Source organism: Phoenix dactylifera, chromosome 3 (assembly GCF_051530095.1).
Source record: "Phoenix dactylifera cultivar Ajwa chromosome 3, Ajwa_hap1_PhDact_Kaust_v1.1, whole genome shotgun sequence".
Lineage (NCBI taxonomy): Eukaryota > Viridiplantae > Streptophyta > Magnoliopsida > Arecales > Arecaceae > Phoenix > Phoenix dactylifera.
Genome location: NC_143192.1, coordinates 13,038,932 through 13,048,583, shown reverse-complemented (window position 1 = coordinate 13,048,583; position 9,652 = coordinate 13,038,932).

Genomic DNA, 9,652 nt, shown 5'->3' with positions numbered 1-9,652 from the left:
GGGCCGTGCCTGGCACGGCCCGCAACGGCTCCAGACGGGCCGTGCCGGCACGGCCCGTCTGGAGAGGGGGGAGGAAAATAGCCGTTTCCAACGGCTATTTTCAGGAAAAAGTCCATTTTACCCCTCCCAACAGTCCAATAACGGCTGAATTGAGGGGTATTTTGGGAAAAAAAATTTTTGGGCTTCTATAAATAGCCCATTCCTCCCTCATTCTCACCACACCAAACCTCTCATTCTCTCCTTCTCTACTGCTATTATTTCTCTCTTCTAAAGTGCTCTTCTAGCAATTTAATTTTTAGTTTGTTCAAGTGCTACACAAGAGGAGGTTCCTGTTGAGAAGAGAAGGTCGCTTCTGTTGAGAGCACAAGAGGAAGCTCGGAATCTCGGCTCTGCCTCTGCCTTCCGACTCTCTACTCAATTCCTCCTTGCGGTTAGTTTTTATTTTTTGAATTAATCATAGATATGTCATCTTTTGAGGAAAGTCAGTTTGGCATTCCTGTTTCTGAGGGAGAAGAAACTAATCCCTAACCCCATGTTCCTAGTTCCTCTAGAACTGGTGAACCGAGTGAAGATCAAACCTCTTCTCGTAAGAGGACTAGTGCTGTATGGAATGAATTTGATAGAGTTATGGTTGATGGAGTCTGGAAAGCTAGATGTAAAAAATGTGCCAAACTTTATAGTTGTAGTAGTAGTGGGGGAACAGGGCATTTAAAAAGACATCAAGAGAGTCATAGGATGCATGATTCTCATGCTCAAACTCAAAGTACCCTTAATATACAAGGGGGATTACTTGTAGGTAATTTTGCATATAATCATGAAAATCAAAGAAAAGCACTTGTAAAATGGATAGTTAAGGATGAATTATCTTTTAGTTTATGTGAATCTTTTAATTTTGAAGAATATGTTCAATTAAACCTACAACCTGCTTACAAAAGAACTAGTAGGCGTACATTTAGAAGAGTAGCTATGACCAACTTTTTAGCAATGAAACAAAATTTAATTGAAACACTTTCTACTTTAAATGTAAAAATTTCATTAACTTCTGATATTTGGTCAGCATCTGTAGGTAGTAATTGTTTTATTGCCATTACTGCTCATTATATTGATAATGATTGGCAATTAAATAAACGTATTCTTGCTTTTCGTGCTTTTGATTTTCCACATTCTGGGCAACAAATTTCAAATATTATTTATCAAACTGCATGTTCATATAATATTAATGATAAAATTATGTCTATTACTTTTGATAATGCATCTAATAATAATTCTGCTGTTGCATTATTAAAAGACTCATTGCATCCCATATTAGATGGAAATTGACTGCATATTAGATGTGCATGTCATATCTTAAATCTTTCTGTTCAAGCTGGCATGGGCATGATTCAAGATGTGATTTCAAAAATTAGAAATGCAGTTTTTTTTATTCATGCTTCAAGATCAAGACTTCAAGAATTTAAGGAATTATGCATAAATCATGGTAAACGTTTTAAAAAATTTAAACTTGATGTAATTACTCATTGGAACTCCACATATAGCATGATACATGATGCATACCCATATAAAAACTTATTAAGTGCATATATTAATGATCGTGGATTAGGCTTTACATTGTCTGAAACTGATTGGAATAAAGGAAAAATTTTGGAAGATTTTTTGCTTAGTTTTTATAATGCTACCAATGTTCTTTCTGGTATTTATTACCCTACTTCATGTTCATTTTTACAACAAGCATATATAATTAGCCAAAAATTTGCAGAACATAGATATGATGATATTTTAATGCCTATTATTGACCTAATGGAATCTAAATGGAATGAGTATTGGGACAAGATATGTCCTATGCATAACTTAGCTGCTGTATTTGATCCTAGAGTTAAATTAAATGGCGTGCTAATTTTACTTGATGCATATTCTGAAAATATGAATCAAGATTCTGAATCTGCTAAAGATGAGGTAAAACAACTTCTTTATGATATTTATGCTATATATGATGAAAAAATTCGTGGATCTAGAACACAAATACAAACCTCTATTTCTTCTTCTAGTAGTTCTCGTTCGTCATCTATTTTTTCATTCATTGCACAGAGAAGACACACACATGCTTCAAGTTCCTCTTCATCTTCTTCATCTTTAAGTAGTGAACTAGAATTTTATTTACGAAATGATCTTCAGTCTGCATATGATGAAAATCAAATAGAGAATCTAGATGTATTATCTTGGTGGAAGAGTGTTAGAAATCAATATCCTGTTATGTCTGCAATTGCACGCGATATTTTAGCTGTGCCGATGTCCACGGTAGCATCGGAATCCGCTTTTAGTGCAGGTCGGCGTGTTCTTGACGAAAAGAGAAGTAGGATGACGGGCGAAACGGTGGAGATGCTTCTCTGCTTCAAGGATTGGTTGGATGCTGAGGCAAGACTTCAAGATAAAGGTGGACATAATACAACATCCTCTGATGATGATGATACAAACACTACTGAAGACTGAAGACTGAATACTGATTCACTGAATCACTGATGATTAGTAAGATTTCTTAATTTTTTATAATTGTACATTTTTATTGTATTCTGGAGGTCAGACCAAGGTCCAAACCTCGGCCCTTTTTTAGTTTCTTATTGTATTCTAGAGGTCAGACCAAGGTCCAAACCTCCCTTCATGTACCATTTTGATTTAAATTAATAAACTGGTAGGGGTCTATGCCAAACCCCCCACCATTAAGGTGGCTTTATATTCATAAATCCTTAGTTTTCAATATTTATTAATTTTTTTAGGAAATTTATGAAGCATTAATTTTTATCGGGCCGGGCCGGGCCCAGGCCCGGACCGTGCCAGGCCCGCGGGCCAGCCCGGCCCAGGCCCTTATGGGCCGTGCCGGGCTGGCCCGCGGGCCTAGAGCGGGCCGTGCCGGCCCAGGCCCGAAGCGGGCCGTGCCGGGCTCGGCCCGCGGGCCAGTACCCTGTGACCCAGCACGACCCTCTCAAATGGGCCGTGCCAGGCACGGCCCGGCACTGTAGCAAGGCACGGCCCGCTTCGTGCCGGGCCGTGCCGGGCCGTGGGCGGCCCGGCCCAGTGCCCAACTCTAGTCAACAGTAGGGTATAAGTACATTTCTATTTCTAGCCTAACTACAGAGTATAAGTGTGGCTATAGTTTAATACTGTTGAGTTGAATATGATTTGTTTCAAATCAGATTTATGATTATGTATACAAATATTGGAAAGATATGGATTTTAATGAATTTGTGTTTTGAAATGGAATTGATTATGTCTTTATACGGATTTATTGTAATTTATATTTTTTTGTTATTACACAAATTATCTAGTTAAGGTTTTTATTACTTACCGGGCTGTCTAGCTCATTATATGATTTCTTACCATTTTTACAGATCCAAAAAATTAGCTTGACTTGGAGATTTATCATGGAAGAGCGATTAAAGATAAAATGCATCGGTAGGGGAGCGTTCCGCCTTAGAGGGAAGCACCCCGCACAAGCAGGTGTGGATGAAGCGGAAGCGAGAATGTCAGCTTGAGTAATGCAAACATTGGTGAGAATCCAATGTCCCGAAAACCTAAGGGTTCCTCCGCAAGGTTCGTCTATGGATGGTGAGTCAGGGCTTAAGATCAGGCCGAAAGGCGTAGTCGATGGACAACAAGTGAATATTCTTGTATTACCCCTTGTTGGTCCCGAGGGTCGGAGGAGGCTAGGTTAGCCGAAAGATGGTTATCGGTTCAAGGATGCAAGATGACCCTACTTTTTCAGGGTAAGAAGGGGTAGAGAAAATGCCTCGAGCCAATGCCTAAGTACCAAGTGCTACGGCACTGAAGTAACCCATGCCATACTCCTAGAAAAAGCTCGAACAATCTTCAACAAAAGGGTACCTGTACCCAAAATCGATACAGGTGGGTAGGTAGAGAACACCAATGGGTGCAAGACAACTCTCTCTAGGGAACTCGACAAAATAGCCCCATAACTTCGGAAGAAGGGGTGCCTCCTCACAAAGGGGGTCGCAGTGACCCGGACCGGGCGACTGTTTACCAAAAGCATTAATCTCCGCAAAGTCGTAATACCATGTATGGGGGTTGACGCCTGCCCAATGCCAAAAGGCCCAGAAACTTGGTGACCTGATAACAGGAAAACGGGTGACCGAAGCCTCGATGAACGGCGGCTGTAACTATAACAGTCCTATGATAGCGAAATTTCTTGTTAGGTAAGTTCCGACCCGCACGAAAGGCGTAACGATCTAGGCATGATGCCCTAACCTGAGCTCGGGGTGCCCTGCAATGTCGACCGCGAGCCAAAGAGGCTCCCTCAATTGCAGGAACATGCAATGATGCCCCAGCCCGAGCTCGGGGCGCCCTGCTGCGTCGACCGCGAGCCGAAGAGGCTCTCTTGACCTCAGAAAAAATTTGAGGGCACCTCGACCTTAGTTTGAGCACCCAAGTTAAAGCCTAAAAAGATCTACAAGGTTAAAATGCATCAAAACTCACGACGACTTTCTACCTAAAAGATACCCTAGCAAACTACAGTGCAAAAGTTAAACAGGTCCCGATCTCAATTTTCGCGTAAAGGTCCGAAGCAGACCTGATGTCCGACCTCGGTGCCTAGAGTTCGCCAGCAGACGAGCTCAGATGTAGTGATCTCTTCATCAACTTTGCAAAAATTATATATCTTATCCTAAGTCTAAGTTGGAAGCGAATGCCGAGCACAGTGACTTAGCCAAAATTACCTAGTTACGTGACAGCCAAGCTAGTACCTAAGTTATGCAGTTCGGATTCTGTTAGCCGAGCACAAAAATCCAACACAAGACACAAAGCAAGACGAGCTCGACTCGGGAAGCTCGGCATGAAGCCATTAGCTCCAATGATACGAGAGGTGTACCCCACTCGGCACGTACACCTTCACGAATATTTGGCTATAGCACAGAACGATCGACAACTCGGTTACGTCCTTCGCTCATGCCAAATAATGACTCGAACTCGGAAGTCGGGAGGCAAATGATGAGAGGCAAAATGGATCGTCCTACTCCAGCGGGGAACCACCTAATTTCTGCTAAGCAGACCTCAGAGCCGAGCAGGCCGGTTCTCGGCCCCGCCGAAGGCCGAGCCAACCTCGGCCAGAGGCCAGGCCGACCTCGGACCCCGCTAAAGGTCGAGCTGATCTCGGCCCTGTCAACTTTGATCCCGTCGAAGATCCCGCAAATTTTCGGAACAAATCTGAAAAGATATCTCCCGAATCTTCTGCCCGCGGGATTGATCTCTGTGATTCATGCCGTCTCCAGCTAATGGCTAGCTGATCACAGCTCGGCCCGAGATTTTAGGTAACGGCCGAGACTCTCACCCTATAAAAAGGGGGTAGGGAAAGGCCCTAAAGGAGGCCATAAAAAGCAATACAAAGCAATTCAAAACACTGAGAAACCTCTCCAAAAATTCTGCTAATTTAACCATCGGAGGGCTCTCGCCGGAATCTCCGGCCAAGGCTTTATGCAGGTACGTCGAAGCGTAGGAGGTGGCTCCCTTTCTCCGTCCCGACCGGTGGCTTCTCGGATTCCTCTGGCATGGTCACCCTCAGGCCAAATTTCAACCACAACAATAACAATCATCCAAATAATTACATCCTTGACAGATGTTAAAAAATAATAGCCATCCGAATTATTTCGCCCCTCAATAATAATTTTAAGGTGGACTTATAATGAGATCATGATATTATCAAAACCCTCATACATACCAAGAATGTCTAATTAGAAGTCCCTTCAATCCATTTCATGAGGGCTGAAATGAATATTAGAAGGCACAAAATGAAATTCTACCCAGAGCAAGACAAATGCAGGAATAAAAATTTCTAGCAAAAAATTCAGCATGCGAGACTTGTCGGCTACTTACCTCACCGAGCAAGTCCTTTGTTATGATCCACTTGTCCCGAAGCTGGTTGGCGGCTTGCTTTTCTCGGAGAAATCTATATGAGAAATCCTTGGCTTGCTCCAATATTCTTGTTGGGAATCATATCCTAAGTGTCAATCGTCAATATGTTGATGATTGAATTTTGTAAATAAATTGCCAAATTAATAAAGCATTATTTGGCATTATTCATCATTTCATTGTATATGAACTCTTATATGATGAAGTCCTTAGGACTAATTATATAATAAAGGAGGATTTATCTTCAAGTCTTTAAACCTGTTCGCGACCAAATGATATGCTATTACTAGGATGACAATATTATCAAGATTAGGTCGTTGTGTGACATATACGTTGGTTGTCCTCTTAACCAAGAAGTGTGGAGACACTGATATATCCCATAGGTGAAGTGTACGAGTATATTTTACTGAACGTGATCAATTTCGGAATGCTCTACTATCAAGAGATGTTTCGAGTAGATATGGGTGTAAGTATCCCTCAGACCTGAGATCACCACAGTGATTAGCAAGCAACTCACTGTACTTTGGTACCGGACTAGCAGAATTTCTAATTTTGTGACGGAAGGTTACTGGGTGCAGTCAAGTACTTGCAAAATCGGTGCGTGAGTCAAGATGGAATTGACCCCTCCTAGAAATAGGAGATAATGCTTTGTGTTCAATTTAGCAAAATCTTGGACAGGATAATCCTTATGATGAGTCACAGGATTTCTAAAGTTGATCACATAGTGGATGTACTGATTAGAGAGTTAACAGAACTCTAAGATCATCCTAGCATTAGGAGTCAAAGGGATGAATTATATAGTAACCATGATCCAGAATTTCAGAATATTTGCTTCGCATATATTCGGCCTATCCGAACGTCGGGTATAATTGCTATATGGTCACATCGATTATTGCAGAAAGTCGTTTCTGTACTACCGGCTTAGGTTCGAACCTATGAGGTCACACGCATTGAAGTTTTTTGATTGATCAAGATAGCTGATGGATGATTGAGAATTATTCAAAAATAATTTGATCAATTCGATTGGCAAATTATCCTATAAAATAATTAAAGTAATTATTGAAGGATTAATTAGTAATTAGATTACTAATAAACTCAATTTGATTGAGTAAATGGACTAAGGATGAGCCAAATTGAAGTAAAGAGGGGTCGACTTGAGATGGGCTGGGGTCGACTTAAGCTTGGCTGAGGTCGACTCTCTCAGAGAATCCAGAGAACGACTTCTTTTATTTTCCCAGATGGGGTCGACTCGAGTTTCCTTGGGGTCGACTCGAGTTTTTTTAGAATCGACTCGCTGGGCGTATCAGGGGAAGAAGCTCCCTATCGTCTTAGCTGGGGTCGACCTACGAAGCTCTTGGGTCAACTTGGGTGGACTTTGGAGTCGGCTCGAAGGGGAAGGAGTCGACTCGAGTCGACTCGAGATTGGGAAGGTCGACTCTTTCTAAAAATCCTAGAACTCGCGGATGGGTTGAACTCGAGGAATTCAATCCGAACGTGGATTTTCAATGAAAAGTGATGGGATTTGGATCATGGGAGATGTGCTGGAATGGCTGGATGATTATCAATGGAATTTCAAATTAAAATTGAATGGAAAATCAGCACCATCCATTTCGATCTTATCTCACTCGCATGAACCATTTATTGTTTGAATTTTCAATTCAAACAAGATAATCTATCTTGTTAACACCAACCCCTTCATGCACCAACAAGATACCAGATTTTCATTTGAATTTTGAATTCAAATGATCAGATGGTGTGCCTTTAAAAGGATGATCTCCTCATGTCACCAAAATAATGAAATTCAGCCGTGTCCATCTCGCCATTTCATCCTCCTCTAAGTCCATCTCGCCATAGCTGATAGGGGTCCCTGATAAGAGCCTTTAGATCATATATAAGTCGTCTTCAATTCCTACTAACGATTCCTCCATGTTCTTCCAAGAAGGTGAATCAAAAGTTGATAGCATCAAAATTCAGCAAAGGAAGATCCTACGCAAGCTAGCACTTCCGTGGGATTGGATCACTCCAGGAGCTTCACGTGGATTACTCGTAGAGGCCAGATGAGTGTGTGGCTATGAAGCTCGAGCATCAGATCCATTACTTTCAGATTTTATAAAGGTATGAATCTAGATCCAAAGATATATCTTATAGGTTCCAATCACCGAGGGTTAAACTTCTTTTGGGGCTCTTCACAGAGTAATCTTCAGAGCCTATTCGATGGGCATTCGAAGATTAGCTGGGTGTAAGATTAATTGAGTTTAGAACTTAATTAATAATCTCATTTCAGATCTAAAATTATTGCCCAGATATGCAGCCTAAGAGGGGGGGTGAATTGGGTTTGAAAGAAATTTACCCTATTTGAAATTTAAGCTTTAACACATTTAGAGTTAATTGCAAGAATAAGATATTAGGCAGTTGTTCATTGGATGTTTATAAGTTGTCTAGTGTTGATTAGGAAAGCTTTCTTGATTTTAATTATATGCAGTAATAGAGTCTAGATGAGAAAGCAATTGGAACTAAAAAACAACACAAAGACAGGAATTTTATAGTGGTTCGGTGCCAATCTTGCACCTACGTCCACTTCCCAAGACTTCTTAGGAATTTCACTATAATCATCCCGATTATAGTCTGGTTGTTTTACAAGCTCACAACCAGCTTGTTGTTTTTCCGGGATCACAACGAATCCGATCGGTTTTACGGGATCATCGACTAGAACCTAACTAATTGTTTTCTGGGATCACAACTAACCCAGTTGGTTTTTCCAAGGTTCACCAACCAAAACCTTTACACAGTCTAATTAAGGTTTGGACAAGACCTTCCCCCAAGTTTCAGAACCCTCCGAAACTAGAACAAATAAGATAGGAAGAATTTAAACACACCATTGCTCAAATAGTAAAAGAATAGATACAAACAGTGATAGGAGCAATAGAGTAGTCGTTGGTGTAGAAAGATATCTTGAATGCTTCACCAACTTTCAGAGGTGAGAATTGATGTAGAATGATTGAACTTGATGCTTCCAATGGTTTGCTCACTTCAATACTCTGGATTTTGGGCTCTCAAATTGATGTTTTAAAGTTTGGTCGTTAAGCTCACTTTTAATCCACTTGGTTCCCTTGTATTTATACCTTAGAAACACTTGAGAATTATTTTAGAGCCGTTGGAGATGAAATAGAGCCGTTGGAGATGAAAACAAACTACCGTTGCCATGGAAAAATAGCTGTTGCAGCTTCATCCCGTCGCCTGGGGTCGACTCCTGATTTCAGGGGTCAACTCGTGTTCCTCACGAGTTGACTAGGTAAGTCTTGGAGTCGGCTCTTGCTTGCCTGCGACTTTAGCTTCTCTCTGGATTTGCTCTATGCAACTTAAGGGGTCGACTCCACTTGTTCTGGGGTCGACTCGTGTTGTCCAGAGGTCGACTTGAATCTGGGTGGGGTCGACACTTAGGCTTGGCTGGTTTTTGCTACTCTCTGAAATTTTCTGAGACTCTTAAGGAGTCGACTCCTTTAATATTGGGGCCAACTTAAGCTGTCCAGTGGTCGACTCAGATCTGCGTTGGGTCGACTCTAGAGCTTGGCTATTTTCAGCTGCTTTCTATCTTTGCCCTAAGACATATCTGGGGTCGACTCCCATCTGTATGGGGTCGACTCGTGATCCATTTGAGTCGACTCGAGAATCCTTTGAGTCGGCCCTCTCAGTCAGACAGAAACCATTTCTTCTGTCTCCTTCTCTGCGGGCTATCTGG